Below are 21,307 nucleotides of genomic sequence, written 5' to 3'. Positions count from 1 at the left end.
TCTTCTGCCAAGCAACTATCCAAACACTTTCCCGAATGTGTGTGTGTGTGTGCACGCGCACGCACACACGCAGTCAATCATGTCCAACTCTTCGCAGCCCCATGAACTGTAGCCTGCCAGGCTCCTCTGTCCATGGAATTTTCCAGGCAAAAATACTGGAGTGGGTTGCCATTTCCTACTTCAGTGGATCTTTCCGACCCAGGGATCAACCCTGCATCTCTTGAGTCTCCTGCATTGGCAGGTGGATTCTTTACCAGCAGCACTACCTGGGAAGCCCCAGATGCTTTCCTAGAGGATGGTAAACAAATCCCATTAAATCAAACCGTCAGAAAGTGCAAGAAGTTAAATAAGTAGGGTGACAATATACAGCCTTGACAGAAGGCTGCAGCGTGTGTCCCGCTAGACAGACCACACACACTGCATTTGCTCTCCTACATCAACAGCACTATGACTCCGTTTGGAGACCTTTTCCTCTACGTCTGCATCTCACTAGTACTTTCACTAGTACCATGAAAAGACAAGCGCGCACAACAGTGTGTGTACACTTAATGCCACTGAACTGTTCACCTAAAAATGGCTATGATGGTAAATTTATGTTATGTATGTTTTACCAGAACTTTGAAAAAAAAGGACAAGGCTGCAGTGAGAGAACAGGAGAGCAGACAACAGCAGCACAGCTTCGGAAGCTGGCCATCAGACTGATGAGCAGCTGGCAGGTGGGAGGGGGCTCGGTCACAAGCCGCGGTGGGGAGAGCAGAGCGCCGGCCTGGTTTCCACCACAGAACCCTCCAGGAGGGCAGGAAGCCTGCTTCTGGAACGAGGGGTGGGACTCACTGCAGGGTGGGGCGGGGCTGGGCGAGGGGAGCTGCATCTCCGCCCCCACCTCCCCCTTCCTGCTGCTGGGTGCCTGCTGCCTCACACCTCTGCTGAAATCTGGAGATTTACTTTCTGGAAAATGTGAATCACGGGGCAGAGCACTGTTCAGGTGATATGAGCAAACAAGAAGAAAGACCAAAAGGTACCATCACGAGGGTATGCAAATAACAGCCCACTTGCACCCAGAGGCCTCAAGGCAGACGTGTGCTGCCCAGCCTCGGGCACCTGCTGGGAGCCTGCAGTAGACCCCGGAAGCCCCCCGTCTTCATCAAGCACAGACCACCGATTAAGAGATGTCAGAGGAAGGAACGCCTCTAGTATGAAAGAGATCTAAAGGAAAAATAAAACAGGGGAAAAACAAGCCCCTTGGAGGAAATAGGGTGCAGAGAAACCAAAGCTTAAAAATATATTTATCATTAATATACTCAGAAAGATAAGATCCATACATTCATGGATTAAGAACAGGATGTTGGATAAAAATGTCTCTTGGAACTTGAAAACAAGATGGCAGAAATGATAAGCTTAACTGAAGAGTCAGAAGATAAAGGTAGAAGAAACTCTGCCTTTCCAGAAGGCAAAGCCTAAATAAATAATGGAAAATTAAGCAGAATAAAATACAAGGAAAGAAAACATTAAAAAATAGTTCAAGGAAATCTACCAGAGACATCAAGTGCTCAGCAAAACGATAAAAACAGACCCACACTAGAGCACAGTAATGTGTAGGTCGAGGATCTTGCCAACGAAGAGAAGATTCTGTAAGTTTCCAGGAAGAAAAAGCAGTTCACTTTCAAAAGGTAAGGGGATCTGAATGGCTTCAGATTTTGTAAGAACACTGAAAGCTGAATGGCAACAGAGCAAAATTCTGAAGAAAAATGATGTCCAACCTAGAATTCTATACACAGCCCCAATAATCGTCAGGCAAGAAGGAACGAGAGACACGGCTCAGATCTGCAGGGCCTCAGAGACCCCACCACCTTTGCTCCCCTTCTCAGCATCCACTGGAGTTTCCACCTGAGCGAAGGAAAAAGCCAAGGAAGAGAAAGATGTAAGCTACCCAGGGGAAAAACAAAACGAACAAAACACGATCCACCACAAGAGCAAAGGCACAGGAAATCTCCACGCAGGCTGCGGCGGGGGAAGCCCCAGGATGCTATAGCTACACACCAGCCCCAGGAGGCGAGCAGCCAGACTGGACCGGAGTGACTCAAGCGATGGACATGCCAACAGCATGCCTCTGTCCACTATACCCTCCGTGACTGAGCAAGACCACCAGAGGGAAACGAGAATACCTGCAGTCCAGAAAACGGGGAAGCCAACTGAGAAGCAAAGCAAAGCTGGGTGCCGTGTGGCAGTGTTCAGAGCAAGCGACCCAGACAGAGGGACGGAGGTGTCCAGGAAGGATGCCTCCTCCAAGACCAGGGCTGCAGCTGCGGAGTCACCTGAACCTGCTCTGTCTAATACAGTAGCCATAAGCCACCCGAGATGTGGCGAGTCTGAAAAGAGATGCTGTGAAGGGTAAAAAACACACATCGGGTTTTGATAACTTGGTACTAAGAAAAGAAGGTAAAATATCTCAAATACTTGAAACATTGACTACTGGTTGAAATGACATTTTGAACATGTTGGATTAAGCCAACTATATTATTACTCTCATCTGCTTCCTTTTACCTCTCTTGCTGCATGCTAAGTCATTTCAGTCGTGTCTGACTCTTTGCGACCCCATGGACTGTAGCTCGCCAGGCTCCTCTGCCCACGGGATTCTCCAGGCAAGAATACTGGAGTGGGTTGCCATGCCCAGAATTACATATATGGCTGGTACTGTATTTCTATTGGATAGTGCTAACGGAGCTCAACATTCAGAAAACGAAGATCATGGCATCTGGTCCCATCACTTCATGGGAAATAGATGGGGAAACAGTGGAAATAGTGTCAGACTTTATTTTTGGGGGCTCCAAAATCACTGCAGATGGTGACTGCAGCCATGAAATTAAAAGACGCTTACTCCTTGGAAGAAAAGTTATGACCAACCTAGACAGCATATTCAAAAGCATAGACATTACTTCGCCAACAAAGGTCCGTCTAGTCAAGGGTATAGTTTTTCCAGTAGTCACGTACGGATTTGAGAGTTGGACTGTAAAGAAGGCTGAGAGCCGAAGAATTGCTTTTGAACTGTGGTGTTGGAGAAGACTCTTGAGAGTCCCTTGGACTGCAAGGAGATCCAACCAGTCCATTCTGAAGGAGATCAACCCGGGGATTTCTTTGGAAGGAATGATGCTAAAGCTGAAACTCCAGTACTCTGGCCACCTCATGTGAAGAGTTGACTCATTGGAAAAGACCCTGATGCTGGGAGGGATTGGGGGCAGGAGAAGGGGACAACAGAGGATGAGATGGCTGGATGGCATCCCTGACTCGATAGCCGTGAGTCTGAGTGAACTCCGGGAGTCGGTGATGGACAGGGAGGCCTGGTGTGCTGCGATTCATGGGGTCGCAAAGGGTCACAAAGAGTCAGACTGAGCGACTGAACTGAACTGAACTGAGCTTGTGGAAAATTGTTGTGAGAGGTTCTCAGAAGGTATGAGAAGAGTTAACAACAGGTAGGGGCTTCCCTGGTGACTCAGGCAGAAAGGAAACTATGCAAATGAAGAAAAGGCAACCACTGACTCCAAGAGAACCTATCAGAAAGGAGAGCAGGGCAGCATAGCACTGCCTGTGAAGCTGGGCCAGGCAGACAAGCCAGGCAGACAAGCACCACCTGCTGGGGGAGGGGAAGCAAGAGGGACAGCAGAAGGGACGGCTGTGCAAGAAAGCGCCATCCTGTATCTCCCTGAAGATCTAAACTCACAAATCAAAGGACAAACATTTCCCTTAAAAACTGAAAACAAATGCAAGCTCGAAGCAGGCTCAAAGAGTTCAAACGTCATTCATAAAGAGAAAGACTGGGAATGGGGAGATTCCCAGTGGGCAGCAAATAACTGGATTATAAGACCATGGTGGTAGTATTTAACTTCTTAAACCATGTGTACATTCAACTTGGATTTAAAGAGAAAGTCCACATTCTGCTATTCTGCTATTTAAAAGAGAAACCTACAAAATGGCAAGGCTTTTGACTCATATGAGCAAGATAGATAGCAACTGAAAAGTAAGATAATCTATTATAAACCCACTTGAGATTAAACAAATTAGTCTAGTAGTAAATGTATCCATCACATCTTTTATGGATGAGATTAAGCTTTGGGGGAAATGCTACACAGCACAGAAAAATGACTTGAAGGGGGAAAAAAAAAATCTCATTTTTAAACTTCTTACTCTAGTTGTTATTTGGAAGTGTTCACCAATAGGTACAAATTTGCCTTATGACATGAAACAATCTTGCTCAGTCCAGCTGGTGTGACTGAAAGAAGATGGAAGAAACAGTTGATATGAATAAACCACTGAAAAAATATTCATTCTAAGGAAATAAGGGCCAAAACAACAACAGTGTGCGACTGATTTTATGCAGCTGAAGGATTTAGTAACCTGTACATTTTGGTTGAAGAGAACACACCGAAACAGCTAATAAAAATATTGGGAAAATAGAAGCTATTCACACAATAGCTTTGAAAGAAGAGTTTAAAATTAAGGTAGACTCAAACAGTCAAATGCACAGATCTTAAATATGTAGTTCAGTCAGTTTTTCTAACCAATTTCTTTTTGTTTCCTGATTTATTTTTTCCCCAAATGTCATACTTTTCCTTTTGTACTGGGGTATAGCCGATTAACAATGTTGTGACAGTTTCGGGTGAACAGAGAAGGGACGCAGCCACACACAGACTTGTATCCATTCTCCCCAAAACCTCCCTCCCATCCAGGCTGCCACATAACGTTAAGCAGTTCCGTGTGCTATACAATTGGTCCCTGTTGTCTAATCAATTTTGAGGTATAATTTACAAATAATAAAACAAACCCGGTTTAAGTGTTTCTCTATTTCAGAACTGCACATGAGAAATACATCCAGACTTTAAATATGAGTTTACATTTCACTCAGTAAAATAAAATGCCAGGATTACAGTATTAATAATGAGGAGTGATAAAAGCACCTATAAAATTAAAAGTTAACTACCAATAGTGGTTTAGAAAAAAGTAGATCAACAACTGTACCACGAAATGTGACAGAACTACAGCAAAACAAGATTTCTGCCTTCTAAAGGACACCAAAGGCGAGCCAGCTTTCCAGCAGCTGAAGGAAAGCAGACCAATGGCCAAGTTTAAGGGGACTGCCATCGCAGCATACGGCGTCCCTAGATCTTTTACTGCACTGACCAAAGATTAAAGAATCCACTGAAGTGTGCAAAACATCCACACAGAGAAAATAAAATAGAATAAAGGTCTTAAGGCTGATGATGAGGTAATTTAGGAGCCACGCCAAGAAGGAAATAGTAAACTTGCCATGAAACATATTCTCAGAAGCATCCCCTGAAAACCCCCATTCAACATTTCAAGCACCATTCAAAGTGCACCTCATCTTTGCAGGGATGAGATCACACTGAATGGGAACCTGTAACAGTAAAGTGGCCTACACCAACAGACAGACAGCTGCCCGTCTCCAGCTGCCCGTCTCCTTCCCTCGGATGGTGCTTCACTGGCTTTTCCGGAGTCTACTTCCTATTCTTGGTACAGGTTTCTTCAGAAATGTGACAGCAGAAAGCATCACGTGTAACAGACATCAAAGGTTCATGCTCTCCTAGAGAACACATCTGATGGTGTGTGGCCAAAGGAGGGCTCACATTCAGTCACAGCTTACCGGTGAGTGGTTTACATTACACCGTGTCATTTTATATAGGCACTGGGCACCCAAAATGATCTGCCGCATTTCTACAGTGAATCATTTTCATGGGAGAGAAAAAAAAAACAACAGTTCTTTTAAAATTATGACTGAGCTGGGCTAGAAAGCTGGGATAAAGATGCCTGAAGTGAAGTGAAAGTCGCTCAGTCGTGTCCGACTTTGCAACCCCAGAGACTCTACAGTCCATGGGATTCTCCAGGCCAGAATACTGGAGTGGGTAGCCTATTCCTTCTCCAGGGGATCTTCCCGACCCAGGAGTCGAACCGGGGTCTCCTGCATTGCAGGCAGATTCTTTACCATCTGAGCTATCAGGGAAGTCCTAAAGATGCCTGATAAAATTTAAACAAAACATCTGAACTGAAAATCCATCTTAAGAGGCAAGGTAGGGCAGAAACCATCATTACTTGAAAAATTTCTGAAGCTAGTTCTGACTCCCCATCCTTCCACACTCACTTAACAAGATGACTGATGACTTTCCAGTGAGCACCCAGTGAGCTCCTCATAAAGCTCTGGGAAGAGAAGGAATCAGGGCCCAGAGTCAAGCAGTTTCTCTATTTACAGGAAAGCTCATTATCCATTATTTAAATACCCCCCAAATCCAATTAGGCAAAAGTCAAACATGGGGTAAAGCTGATAATGTTTTACGTGAGAGTTGTAATTTTTGAAAACACATAGGCATAAAAGCCAGGCTTGCAGAAATATTCTAATGTTTATAGCACTTTGTTAAGTTAAACTTAGTGATTTTGGTTTGAACATCCTTCTCTCTTCAGTCCCACAATAGGGTGAATGTCTCTGGCTCCACTGTAAAATGCATCATTTCTCTTAAAACTATCCAAGAGTGATGAGGTGGAGCCAGTGTCTCACTAAAGCTGGGAGTCTGCTGGGAAGGTCCTAGACTCCCAACCCTCCTAGCACCAGCCTGGGCCCAGAGTGGGCATTCAACCTAATTCTAATAACTGAATTAAGGAATGGTTCTAAAGGTGTTCAGAAAGTCCTTAACTCGATACCAGTCTGCTTCATCTTATGGAGTAGAAATGTTCTTAAAGGGAGTGTGTTTAAGCAAACGTCTGGTCCACTCCTGCTTCCCAATAATAACAATAATTATTATTCTTACTATTTTGCTTTGCAATTGAGTCACACAGCCTCTCAACAAGATAGTACTAAAGAGCTACTAAAACACAAATTCAAAGCATAAATGGTTATTTTTAGATGATTTAGATAGCCATGTGTTTTAAATGTCTGAAGGAAGAAAAAACCCCCAGTGGCACCTTGTATTTGCTAGAACTGCAGCGAACTGCAACTCCCTTAGTATCTTCAACATTGTCTATTCTTCCCACACCCTCTTTTTACAAATGGTTGCCTAATTTGATTGTTCTAGCTGCTACCTAGTACTTTAAGGAAACTACTGCCTCTCAGAAACAGAGCTAGATCAAAGGGAAATACAGAAGTACAGTAAAGGCAATAATTTAAAATAATAAGTGAACATATAGGGCATACATTTCCTGGAACTCTTGCAAGTAGTCACCACTGAACAGGAAGATATATATAGAAGTGGGGAGGGGGGCGGGGATGGCTAGACTAGAATTTTAGGAACCAAATCTTCCAAGTGACATTTGTGTTGAACAAACTGTTACTCATAAATCTCATTATAAGTGAGAATATAAAATTACTGTATAGTAAAGCATACTGGGAAACACACAACTTTCAAAATCAGAAATTCAGCATCTTTCAAGCTGAAAGCAATGCTGTGCTCTTTGTCTACACTGGTTAATGGAACAATATAACTTACTGCAAAGATCTTTGTTGTGGTGGTTTAGTTGCTAAGTCATCACTAAGTCACGTCCGACTCTTTGCCACCCCATGGACTGCAGCAGGCCAGGCTTCCCTGTTCTTCACTATCTCCCAGAGTTTGCTCAGATTCAGGTCCAGTGAGTCAATGATGCTACCGAACCATCGCATCCTCTGCCACCCCTTTCTCCTCTTGCCTTTAGTCTTTCCCAGCATCAGGGTCTTTCCCAGGGAGTCAGCTCTTCATATCAGGTGGCCAAAGTATTGCAGCTTCAGCTTCCGCCCTTCCAATAAACCTTAGTAAATGATTACATTTATCCATTTATATAATCAATATGCCAGAAGTCACAGTCAATACTGCTAAACTGTAAGATAATCTACACTGCTTAGATAATAAAGAGTTTAAAATTTAGTTAACGAGTAGCAAGCTTGCTTTGGTTTAAAGTTTAAAATGATTATGCAATGAATAGAAAAAGATGCTGAAAAGTAAACCCAGAGCCTCAAAATCTAATGTGGTAGGCTGAGAGAGAGGAAAGAGAAATGAGCACAACCAGCCGGCGTTCAAAAGGCAGCAGATCCGCAGCAATCACCCTCACCAGAGCCTGCGGAGACGCTGGGTCATCCTGTCCACTGGTCAGGGGGGAGGTTCAAAGATAATGGAGCCACAAATCACTACCAGAACAATTATGCGCATTTGGAAAATGACATGGAAAAAAGCAGAATCAAATTGCTTTACAAATTCCCCACAAATGAGAAGACGAGGGCAGGCATGGGAAGTGTGGTGTACCCTCCACAAAGGCGGCAGGGGGAACGGGGGAATCAACATGTGGAGGTGGTGGGGCTGTTTCAGCTCTGAACTACACCCTCCGCTCTGAACGCAAAGTGAGGGTCAATTAAACATAGAGACAAACACAAAGGCACAAAGGCTCAAAAACAAAACAAAAACAAACGAAAACAACATACCTCCCACTCAAAATCATCTGTAAGCACAATACCAAAAAAAGAAAAACACACACACTATAGAAGACTCGTTCTGAAAAATAATCAACCAGAAAAATAACTATTTCACATGAAATTTACTGTTGGCTTATCAGGCACTTTAAAGATAAATGTATTTGAGATCAGGGATAAATAAAGAAATTGTGCATAAAAAAGATGTTACATATACATCTAGGAAGGAATAAATGAAGCCACAATAAGCAGATAGGAAAGAATAAATGAGAAATCTTGAAATGAAATCGACAACCACTGACATTTAAATAACAACAGACCTTAACAAATGAAGATAAACTCTGCATTGAACACAAAGGACAGGCACTTTGGAAGTGAGTACAGAGGAAGACAGCATGGAGAAGCAGGAGACAGACAGGACAGGGCGGCCCCAGCGCGCCTCCAAAATAAAAGTCAGTGCCCGCACGATAGGGTCAGAGTAAAGCTGCAGAATATTACGGGTAAAAAAAGAATCTTCAAAGTAAATTATATTATCCTTTGGATGCTTAATATAACGTTAACATTATCATTTATTTTTAATAACTCTATGGTTACACAGTTAAATAGTTAACAAAGAAAAACTGTGTTTTCAAGGGTCACTGACTTTAAACCTTATTTTTACAATCCTTAAAGTATCTGTTTTCTGTTTTTGTTGCTTTTTAACATCACTTACGTTTTCTGTTAAATGTCATAAATTTCACCTTGGGCAGAAATCAATAGGCAGAAAATGAATCAGACTTACAGTAACTCATGTCAATGAAGCATATTGGAACAAGTTTTTTTTTTGAATGCTGAGAACCACAAATGTTCTCTTGCCATTCCTGGAAGAGAACAGTCTAAAAAACTGAATCCACTTTCACTTCTGTTTTGTTTACCTTCTGCTTTCCATAGGACAGTTGACGTGTTCAGGCCCTGGGGTTCTGCCACTCTGCCGAGGACAGTGGCACAGCTGACTAAGGACACAAGTAGCTGGCAGACATCTGAGAGTGGAAGGTTCACAGCTTGCTTTACAAGGAATCAGACTGCCAACCACCAGCTTCCTCCCTCCACGGTTAATTTCCCTATGGAGACCTTAGGAACCCACACAATATGCCCACTTTGAAATAACTGAAAACCATATTTATGAAACTGATGGTATTCTGTGGATAATCTGGGAGTGTGAATGGGAGGGAAACAGAATGTCAAAATGAAACCAGCTTTGGTTAAGAATTTGTTTAACATTTCAAGAGTAGTACAAGATTCTCTTATCATAACCAAAGAAAAGGCTTTTGTATTACTGTTACCAACCAAGTGAGTTTTCTAAATGCCTTCTAGATGTAAATGTACTTTTCTGCACACCACTTCGGGATTAGAGATGATGAAGGAAGATGCGCCCAATGCTCAAAACCATTCTAAAGTGATAGTTCTTTAGTGAAGCCACAAAAGTAAAATGACAATTCGGGGAAGAGAGGAAGCGGTGACCAAGCTCTTCTGCCCAGCTTTGCAAAGAACTCAGCGCATGTGAATTAAGGAAGCAAGGTTTACATTCAATGTTTGAATCTCTTCAATTCATCCAAATATTTATTTAGCACTGACTATGTGGAAAGCAAGAAGGATAGGAGGGTGAACAAGAGAGGCAAAGTCCTGCCACTGTGGACCTTGTGCTCCAGTGGGGAAGATGGCCAGACAAACAGACACGAGGTTCTGAGCTAGGCGCTGCCACACAGAACTCACACAAACATGCCCACCACTATTTATCAGGGACTGATGGTAAAACAGAAGGATTAGAGCTCCGAGCAAGCAGATACTCTACCTATACCCCCTCCCACCACCAGGGCTCTGATCCCTCCTGGAGAAGCAGAAGGGGCAGTTCGGAAGCCCCAAGCTCCACCCGCACACGCATTCCTTTCGCTTCCTCCTGGGTTCTAGCGCTGACCTGTGCCTGAGAACAATGAAGGACTGCAGGCACCAGCACAGAAGCACACGCACCACACGTTCTAGGCAAATGAGGGACAAGCTGACCCATGGGGGGCCACGTCTACAGACAACCCCATGTTAACGGTGTTTTTCGACGGAGGGAAGTTCTTCTTGGCAACACAGTTCAATTTATGAATCTTTTCCTTTATGGCTAGTTTTTGTGGGGAGTCTTGTTTAAGAAACAGTTTTCCATCTCAAGTTTATACACACACTCGCCTACATTATTCTTAAAAGTTAAAAGAAAAATGTTTCCCATATATTTTCACTTATATCTTGATTATGACTCAAAACGCTGGAATAAAACATACAGATGACAAAATGCCACGTCTGTCCCTTCTAACAGCTGTTTTTGTGCACAGTAAGCACTCCTTTAACTTTACCAGCAGGCACTCAAAGTCTGCTGGATGATGTACAATGGAACGAATGTCTGTCTTTGCATAACAGTCTTTGAGAATATAAGCATTTTTCTTACTCTTATAAGCTCTTTACATATTTTAAAGCCATCAATTCTTTGTGCTGGAAACAACTTTTCCAATTTATTTGTTTGCACATTAAATTTCCCCTACATAAAAATTTTTTTAAGTGTGGGAGGATGATCGTAAAACATCATTGTAACAATAGAGCTGCCACTTGGGAGAATGATTGAGGGAATTTTTATTTTCTATTGTTTTCCGATGGTTTTCTAGAGCACACATGCATTATCTAAGTAATAAAAAGTTTTAAAGTAGTTCTAAGTTTTAAAGTATTCAGACTCTATCGAACTTTTCCTCTGCGATTTCCTTTATTGCTTCTAATGCTAGAAAGTTGTCGTCTTCAGTAAGAAATAACACTTTAGTAAAAAAAAAAAAAACTCCATCCATCTGGTTTATTTCCTTCTATAGTTCTCACCTATACCCACTCTGCTGTCTCTAAATCTCAAACTAGCAAAGAATAGGTGTTTCTTCTCCTTCTGTCAGCCTCGCAGTTACTCTGCTAATCTCTGTGTCTGGTTCAGAGAGCTCGACCTCCCTCTCCCTAAACTCAAATAGTAACAAAAATGCAGTTGCATCTGATCATTTAGATTTCAGAAAGAACAAATCACTATTTTTCAGAGAAAGAAAAACCGTTAAAACTAGGTAGAATTAAAAAAAAAAGATTAATGCAGGCTCGATCAATTCTTTGCAACTATTTAGCAAAGATCAAGAGGAACACAGATTAAAATAGTAGGAAACTTTAAAAACTCACAGTAATATTTCTGCACTTAAGATGAACATTGCTCCTTTGTTCTTCTGTAAGGAAAGGGTAGGCAGCATGGCTTTGTCACAAAGTTCTGCCCCCGTATTTATCTGGTATGTATTATTATGTGTCTAAATTTGTAGTGAAATACATGGAAAAAAAATGAAAACATTATATTATTTCTGTTCACCATGTCAATAAACAGATTATTTTGTAAAAAGCATACTTCTCCATGTTACCTGACGTCTAACTTTTTAACTTCTGTCAAAGCAAATTTTACTTTATTGAGCCAGTCAGTCAGTTCAGTCGCTCAGTCGTGTCTGACTCTTTGCCACCCCATGAACTGCAGCACACCAGGCCTCCATCACCAACTCCCGGAGTTCACTCAAACTCATGTCCATCGAGTCAGTGATGCCATCCAGTCATCTCATCCTCTGTCATCCCCTTCTCCTCCTGCCCCCAATCCCTCCCAGCATCAGGGTCTTTTCCAATGAGTCAACTCTTCCCATGAGGTGGCCAAAGTACTGGAGTTTCAGCTTCAGCATCAGTCCTTCCAAAGAACACCCAGGACCGATCTCCTTTAGGATGGACTGGTTGGATCTCCTTACAGTCCAAGGGACTCTCAAGAGTCTTCTCCAACACCACAGTTCAAAAGCATCAATTCTTCGGCGCTCAGCTTTCTTCACAGTCCAACTCTCACATCACATGACCACTGGAAAAACCATAGCCTTGACTAGACGGACCTTTGTTGGCAAAGTAATGTCTCTGCTTTTGAATGTGCTATCTAGGTTGGTCATAACTTTCCTTCCAAGAAGTAAGCGTCTTTTAATTTCATGGCTGCAGTCACCATCTGCAGTGATTTTGGAGCCCAAAACAATAAAGTCTGACACTGTTTCCACTGTTTCCCCATCTATTTCCCATGAAGTGATGGGACCGGATGCCATGATCTTTGTTTTCTGAATGTTGAGCTTTAAGTCAACTTTTTCACTCTCCTCTTTCACTTTCATGAAGAGGCTTTTAGTTCCTCTTCACTTTCTGCCGTAAGGGTGGTGTCATCTGCATATCTCAGGTTATTGATATTTCTCCCGGCATCTTGATTCCAGCTTGTGCTTCTTCCAGCCCAGCGTTTCTCATGATGTACTCTGCATATAAGTTAAATAAGCACGGTGACAATATACAGCCTTGACGTACTCCTTTTCCTATTTGGAACCAGTCTGTTGTTCCCTGTCCAGTTCTAACTGTTGCTTCCTGACCTGCATATAGGTTTCTCAAGAGGCAGGTCAGGTAGCCTGGTATTCCCATCTCTTGAAGGATTTTCTACAGTTTCTTGTGATCCACACAGTCAAAGGCTTTGGCATAGTCAATAAAGCAGAAATAGATGTTTTCCTGGAACCTTCTTGCTTTTTCCATGATCCAGCGGATGTTGGCAATTTGATCTCTGGTTCCTCTGCCTTTTCTAAAACCAGCTTGAACATCTGGAAGTTCACGGTTCACGTATTGCTGAAGCCGGGCTTGGAGAATTTTGAGCATTACTTTACTAGCGTATGAGATGAGTGCAATTGTGCAGAAGTTTGAGCATTCTTTGGCACTGTCTTTCTTGGGGATATTTAATTAAAAAGCAACTTTCTGAGTAACTCTTCAAACAATATCCAGCATAAAATAGCTACGTTATTGTTGCTCGGTCACTCAGTTGTGTCCGACTCTTTGCGACCCCATGGACTGTAGCCCACTGGGCTCCTCTGTCCATGGAATTTTCCAGGCAAGAATACTGCAGTGGGTTGCCATTTCCTTCTCCAAAAATAGTTGCACCTCAACAAATTAAATTAGAATATCTTCCTGCCTCCTTCAACATATTCAGATGCAATTGTTTTAAAGAAGATGCCTGTCAATGCAGGAGCCGCAGGTTCGATCCCTGGGTTGGGAAGATGCCATGGAGAAGGAAATGGCAACCCACTCCAATACTGTTGCCTGGGAAATTCCATGGACAGAGGGGTCTGGTGACCTGCAGTCCATGAGGTCGCAAAGAGTCAGACACGACTCAGTGGCTAAAGCACCACCACCACCACAAACTGCTTTAAAAGGGCTCTGTGCCCTCGTCTTCTCCAGTCGCAAGCTGTGGGCAACAGCTGCATGATCTTCTGGTCATCTGCCTTCTTAGAACTGGATTCATAAAAACCACATTTTCTAAGGGATGGAAGGAGGCAGTAAACCTCTTCTAATAATATATGACCAATTTTTAGAAGCTTTTGAAAGCTGATGCATGCCAAATCTTTCCTCAAGAGGATTTGCTCAATATCTCAAAGCTACAACTAAAACTATATAGGAACTAAAAATCCATATACATATTGCTAGATACAGACTAGGATCACTATTATTACATAAATAACTGAAGCTACTGCAGAAGCAATATCCCTTAAGATATTAACATAATAGCCAGACACTCTTCTTCCCAAGGCTTAGAAAATGAAGACATTTATGCTGGTTTAGCAGGAAAATAAATCCCTAGGACCAAATAAATCAAACATTTTGCAAAAAACAGGATAACGAATTTTAGAGACACTAAGTCTAGTGACATTTTCATGGAACAGGCAATGCCTAAACTTGAAAAAAAGCTCATCATTAGAATGTTTGCTTTCTTACTGCACTGAAAAGCAATCTTCACAAGATTACTCACAGCAAACAGTGTGTAGCTTCAATAAGGTATGTTCATTAGAGAACAGGGTAGTTAAAAAGCCAGAGTTGTAACATTCTTAAAAGTAATTGGTCTTAACACCCAAGTGTATTTTTTAAAGCAAAGCCTCACATATGATGCCAAAGTCAAGTTTTGAGGATCACCTTCAGAACCCAGAGCACAATATATCATTGTACTTGCAGCCAATTTTTGGCCTTGCATTTCATGCTGCGCCAGTGTTGTGGGGCAGGTGGCTCTGTCATGATCCCTGTCCTCACTGAGTTCCTACTCAGTGGGGAAGATCAGCCGTGGCCAAACACAGCACTACTCAGTGGAGTCCTGCCCAGAGCGGACATGTATTCACAGGAAGAAGGGAGAGGCATCGAGAAGGGCCCTGACAGTGAGACAAACTCAGGAGTGCCTGGGGAGCAGCCACATCCATGCAGACCAGAGCTCTTCCTGGCGCTACTGACCTGCTGCGTCTCCTTGCCCATGCTGGCTGACACTAAGCGGAGAAAAGAAGTCAGACGGCTGATATCCAAGCTGCTTTGCCTAGTCTGTTCTGACACTGTTGATTCAAAGGAAGCCTGAGCAATGAGGGCTGAGGAGGAGAAAGGATGGCCACCCTCCACTGGAGCAACCCCAGCAGCCTGCCGCCCTCTCCAGGCCCGTGGTCAGAGAGGACAGAGTGGGCCCGCACCTCATCCGGGCCTGCAACCCGGGTCTGTGACCCTCAGGGGCGCACCGGGCACAGCTACCATGTCCTAAACCTGTCTCTGCTCCACAGGCTTCCCCAGAGACTGCGGTCTGAGCCTCCTCAGCCCCGAGCCTCCTCAGCTCCGAGGAACAGACATGCCAGGTCTAGCGTGTTCCCTGCAGAGCACGACTCCTGCAGATGCAGGGCCCTCATCAAGGATCCCCTGACTTGAGTGGGCTAAACAGGACGAACCAAGCCAAGAGAGAGGAACGTGGAATGAAGAAATCCGAGAAAGTGTGAGGATGGCGCTGGAAAACAAACAGTGGCTATCAGAAGCGAGCACCAGTGACCCCACTATCTCTGAGCACTCTGTTCTTGGACTTCCTCAACAGAAAGGTCGGGGTGATTTTCCAGTAATGAGTAACTTCCTGCCATGATGCCCAGGGAACGGCTGGGTGTGAGAGCAGCATTTCTTGGAAGGATGTGCCTCTTCCTCTCCACTTTTCCTGCAGGCGGTACGGCTCTCTGATGTGCTACATTCCTGAAGAAGGCTTCACTCCATCTGAGATGGGATCCGGGCTCCCTGAACCCCATCCCTACAGAGCAGCGGAGGAGCAGGTCAGCAGTTGGAATATCAAGAAGGCTTTTCTGGAGCCCGGAGCTGGGCTAAGGAGAACTCAGCCTGGTAGAAAGCACACCCCCCCACCCGGGGCCCTCTGCAGCAAACAATATTTAGGAAGGAAGGGCAAGTGCTATCTTCCCAGCTCCCTGCCTAGCAGAGCATGCCATGATGTTCAGCTCCCTAGAGGCTGCACTCCAAATTTCTGTCCACGTATGTCCGGGCTGATGGTGCCTCAGCCCAGACCCTGGACATAAACGTCAGCTTTCCCTGACATTTCCCTTTCCTTCCCAAGTCCAAAGGCGATGTGGCTCTGACTCCTCTGATCCCTGAGTGTTCAACTTTTTTTTAAAGTATTTATTATAATGCTAGAATATCAAAATAAATGAGAGCTGGGAGGGGTTAATGGGTAGAGGCTACAGAGGAAAAAAGATGCACCATGAACTTATAATGGCTGAAACTGGGTGACAAACACACAGGGGCTCGTTACCCTCATCTAGTCCCATGCTTGAAAGTCTGCATGAAGGGTTCTTGCAACTCAATTTTTTTGAGCAGGGAGGAATACTACAATCGGATGCGTGTTTCTGAAGAGACTACTCTGGCTTTACGGTCCTGGGAAGTCAGTGGCAGCAGGACAGGTTTTTCCCCTCCCTGAACTCCCCCAGAAAAGTAAACAGGACGGCAAAACTGACAGACAACCCTCAGACAACAACTCAAACAAAGCCCTTTAGGATTTTCAAAGTGCACAGAAGGAGGGGACAGCCAGTGATTAAGACCCATGTGGCACTTCACTGTATGGGAGGAAGGAGGATCAAGACATGGGGGAGTCTGATGGCTGTGATCAGGAGAACCCCGAAGCATAGGCCTCACGGGGAGGTGTGACAGGCCGACCGTGTGTGTAGCCAAACCCGGAGCAGATTCTGCAGGCTCCGATTCATAGGCATCAGCAGGCTCCCCCTCCCCCAGGTACCCAGAGGCCCTCCAGACTCTCCCGACTAAGACCTTCCAAGACAAAGCCTGTACCAAGAGGCTTCTGGGAGTAGACCACATCGAGCACGGTAAGGACAAAAGGGGCAGAGGAGAGACAAGGTTGAGATAATAGGTAAAAACAGGAGGAACAGGGGAAGCAGACCCTGGAGACACAAAAGTCACTTCACAAAGGCAGCTGAAGAGGGAGCCCGAGAGCCCTGAGCTAGACCATCCGCCTGACATACCCCTTCCTCCTCAAAACTGCTGGGAAACTGTTTGCTTAAAGATGGCCAACTGACAGGGAACAGCTGAGTTCCACATAACATTACTATATAAGAGAACACAAAAACTGCCCCTACAGAAAAGAAGAGCAAGCCAGAAAGAGGCCCACAAAAGATGAAACTAACCCAAGACACTAAGAACATGGTAGAAGCTCAGAAGAACAGCACAAATGAGAAGGAGAATTCACAAAACAAAGTAACTGGAAAACAGGATTCGAAAAGGTTAGTGAAAGAAAGCGGGGACGAATTTAAAAGAATAAAGTATTTTTAGAAATAAAGATAAGCCAAGGAGAACCCAAGAGCAAACACATGTTTAATGCCTTAGAGGAAACAGATATAGTGGAGTTTAAAAAAAAAAAAAAATTCCATAAAATATAACCAAAGAGAAATGTTTTAATTGTGTAAGTTTGAAAAACGTGCAAGTATATTTAACAATTTTTCTTTTACTTTAAAAGCTAATTAGATTTAAAAATTTTTTGAGGAAGTGAAAGAAATAGATGATAAAACAAGAAAATCAAACAAACACACAACAGGCTGAGTCCCTGAGAAGGAAATCAAAACGATGGAACAAAAGGAACAATGGAAAAATACTGCAACTTCAAATTTAAGGCTCTCCTGAAATTTAAAAAAAAGAAAAGATGTGAAACTATATATTAAAAGAACACACTGGTTTGGGAGGAGAATGACCCAAGATGGCCAAGAGCAAGATGTAGTTTAATAAATGATGACACTATGACACAAAAGGTTAAGAAAAAACTCCTCTGGGTATCTAGCAAAAGGACCAAACCACTTTAAAGGCAAAAAAACCAGACCACCAAACGCCCACTGCAGCGCTCTACACCGCAAGACACACAGTGGAATAACATATTTAAATTACTTAAGGAAATAACATGTGATCCAAAGATTTTTATATAGATAAAATGGCCTTCAAATATTAAAGCTGCAAACTGTTAGGAATACGCACTGATAATTCACAGAATATTTCTATAAACCATTCCCAAGGAATCTAGTAGAGAAGGCGCATCAGGCAACCAAAACGACAAGAAAGGTTTAAGGAGCAACGACCATGAGCATTAAGGAGAGTTGGATACAACGTAGTGACGGAACAACAGAGCAGGCCTGACACCAGAGGACGGCGGCGCGGCGGGCAGTGTACACGCGGCGGGCAGTGTACATACAACGCAGAGGTCAACCGCCAGAGGGGACGGGGAAGGAGGAACAGGAAGGGCAATCAGCAACGGATATTAACTGAGACTCCTCAGATGCCAACCGAAAATACTTCAAATCGGATGCTGGGGGAGAGGGAAGGAGAGAACGGCTGATTACTACATAACTTCAATAGTGCTCACAGAAGGGAATCACAGGAACAGTCCCAAACTGGGGGCTCCAAGGGTAGAGAACAGCGACATCAGAGTCGAAGGGGTCATCGGAAAATGCAAACATTCCTAAATACTCAGACTTACTTACAAAATCCCTCCACAGGAATTATAAACACATGTCCAGTGTACACAATATAAAGGTGTAATGAAAAACTTCACCAGCGTTAACAGTCTAGCAGAATCTACTCCTCCAAACATACAAAACAATGAACTCTTAAATAATGAATTCATTATTTTTGAATTGTTACTACTTGATTTTACATAGACGGGCCCACAATATATGTATTAGTCTATAATATAATCTTGTTTTTCAGCCGTCTAACCTACCTTCATTTACTCAGGTAATTTTTCTAAAACTGCATTTTCTGGGTTATCAATCACACTACAAATAGAAGAAATCAAACTGTCAGCACCCACTGGCTCACAGAAAAAGCAAGAGAATTCTAGAAAAACACCTGCTTCACTGATTAGGCTAAAGCCTTTGACTTGTGAATCACAACGAACTGTGGACAACTCTTAGAGAGATAGGAATATCAGACCACCTTACTGAAAGATGCTTGCTCCTTGGAAGAAAAGCTGTGACAAACCTGGACAATCTATTGAAAAGCAGAGACACTGCTTTGCCGACAAAGGTCCGTCTAGTCGGAGCAGCGGCTTTTTCAGTAGCCTCACATCCGTGTGTGGATCTCAGAGTTGGACCATAAAGAAGGCTGAGCACCAAAGAATTGATGCTTTTGAACCGTGGTGTTGGAGAAGACTCTTGAGAGTCCCTTGGACAGCAACCAGATCAAACCAGTCAATCCTAAAGGAAATCAATCCTGAATATTCACCGGAAGGACTGATGCTGAAGCTGAAACTCCAATACTTTGGCCACCTGATGCAAAGAGCTGACTCACTGGAAAAGACCCTGATGCTGGGAAAGATTGAAGGTGGGAGGAGATGGGGATGACAGAAGAGGAGATGGCTGGATGGCATCACTGACTCAAGGGACATGACCGTGAACAAACTCCAGGAAGTACTGAAAGACAGGGAAGCCTGGCATGTTGCAGTTCAGGGGTCGAAAAGAGTCATACACAATTTAGTGACTAAACAGTAAGTTAAAAAAAACTTCACCACTTTACCAGGTTTGAGAAACAGATTCTCTTGTTGAAGTACCTTCCACATACTCTTACGTTATTAAATCTTAATTATTAAGAGTTGCTGAACAAGCTTAGCCAGAACCAAACTTTTTCATCAGTGGGAGCCTAACCTCCACTGAGATCGTCTTCTGGACAGAAGGAGCTCGCTTCTCTCACTCTCCAAACTCTAAACCGACACTCATGCCTCGTGTTCCTTCTGGGGTCCTTTCCTTCTGCATGCCCTTGGCAGTTTCCTCCTACTGTGAAATTTCTTCAAGCTGTCTGTCCAGTCGCCGTGCTTCCAGCGACCCTGTGCAGCTTCACGACTGGCATCGACCATCTCGGCTTCTCTCCCACTCTACTCAGGCTTCCTCAACTCAAGATACTTTAAACCAATTTCCTTCTTACTTTTCACGTGTCTACTGTTTCTTTTTACTTCAAAATTGAAAACTGGGGGTATTTTCTCATTATTAAGGTAATATATTCCCATTGAGAAAACTCAAACAATACCAAAAACCAGACCACGTATGAACATCATATGACTACTGAAAAATCAACTGACCACACATGCAGCAAGCAAGTGGTTATTAGCTTAATGAGAAGACTATTCACTGAAGAAATAAGAACAAAATTCTCCAAGCCTCCTTTGTTACCTGTACGTTCCCTGTATATATTTATTCTTCTACTTACTCTGCTCTGCTTAAAGTACAGGCAACTTGACATTTACACATCCCTGTCAGGCTTTTTTTCCAGACATACTTTGGTCTGTTTTGAATGGCACTAAATGGTTCTTAGTTACAAACCACCCAGAGGATCTTTCAGTAGCAGGGCCAGAAACTGTAAATTGGCTAAACTGTCTACAAACAAATCGGTAAGCTGGTAAGGTACATTCAGACTGACAATTCCGTTCTCAATCTACTTATTTTCCTTATGGGCAGTTGCTTTTTAAAACAAGTTGCGAGAAAACACATAAGGATATGAGAGGGATATATGATTAGGAGAGGAGATGCTTTTTGAGGGCAAAAAAGAAAAAACTGGAATGAAATCACACCACAAAATAGCATTACTAATACAAGAATTCATGGAAAACAGCACGCACAAATGAGCACAAGTAAAACCAAGGAAACCTGCTAAGATGGACAAGCTGCCATCCATATCAATATCCTGGTTGCGACAGTGCATTACACTTTTGGATAATGTTATCAAGGTGGAGGAAACTGGGCAAAGGGTACAAGGGATCTTTCTATTATTTCTCACATGAATCTATAATTATCTCAATAAAAATTTCAATTAAAAATGATTGGCAGAAAATAGACAAAATGGTTATAGTACCTACACTGTGCAGTGATAGGGATAAAGAAAACTTTTATTCTTTTTTGTTTTCCATAGTAAACATATCACTATACAATGAAATACAGTATAAATTAGAAAAATAAAGAATTCTTAATAAGGGTTGAAAGGATAAGATGAAGACTAGGTATTCTCAAAATAGTATATAAAATCTCAAGCAATCTGAGTAAAGTGAATAGAGGACTCTTCAACAAATCATGGGACTCTAGTATAAGACAAATCCTTAATTTTAAAATGTCTGTAAACAAAGAGGAAGTCCTACTTTCTGCAACTGAATAATTAACTTCCGGGAATCATTATCTCAGGAGGTGACATACTCTGGAGACCAGTGCTTAGGCCATGCATGTCTTCCCTGCTTTCTTGAAAACTGCTAAGCCCCTTCTGTTCAAAAGGCTGTCCCACCCCATCTTGTAAGCCTCGCCTTCAACACTCTCCTGGCACCTTTTATTTCTCTTCAATGGCACTTTGCTCCGCAAGTCATCGCCCGCATGACTGTGACGGGGCCACAGGCCGCGTTTCCGACCACCTGCGCCTGCACACGCGCCACTGCTTAGCGTCCCACCTGGTATCCACGGG

At 43.2% G+C, this 21,307-nt stretch overlaps 1 protein-coding gene across 1 annotated transcript in view; it reads right to left on the bottom strand.

The window, feature by feature from the left end:
* PTPN1 (protein tyrosine phosphatase non-receptor type 1) overlaps positions 1-21,307 on the bottom strand; it is a 61,464-nt gene that overhangs the window by 18,693 nt on the left and 21,464 nt on the right. The gene's annotated exons all lie outside the window — the stretch shown is intronic.

This window comes from Budorcas taxicolor, chromosome 13 (assembly GCF_023091745.1).
Source record: "Budorcas taxicolor isolate Tak-1 chromosome 13, Takin1.1, whole genome shotgun sequence".
NCBI classification, from domain to species: Eukaryota; Metazoa; Chordata; class Mammalia; order Artiodactyla; family Bovidae; genus Budorcas; species Budorcas taxicolor.
Note: the sequence above shows the minus strand (reverse complement) of the source record. Positions and strands in the feature narration are given on the sequence as shown.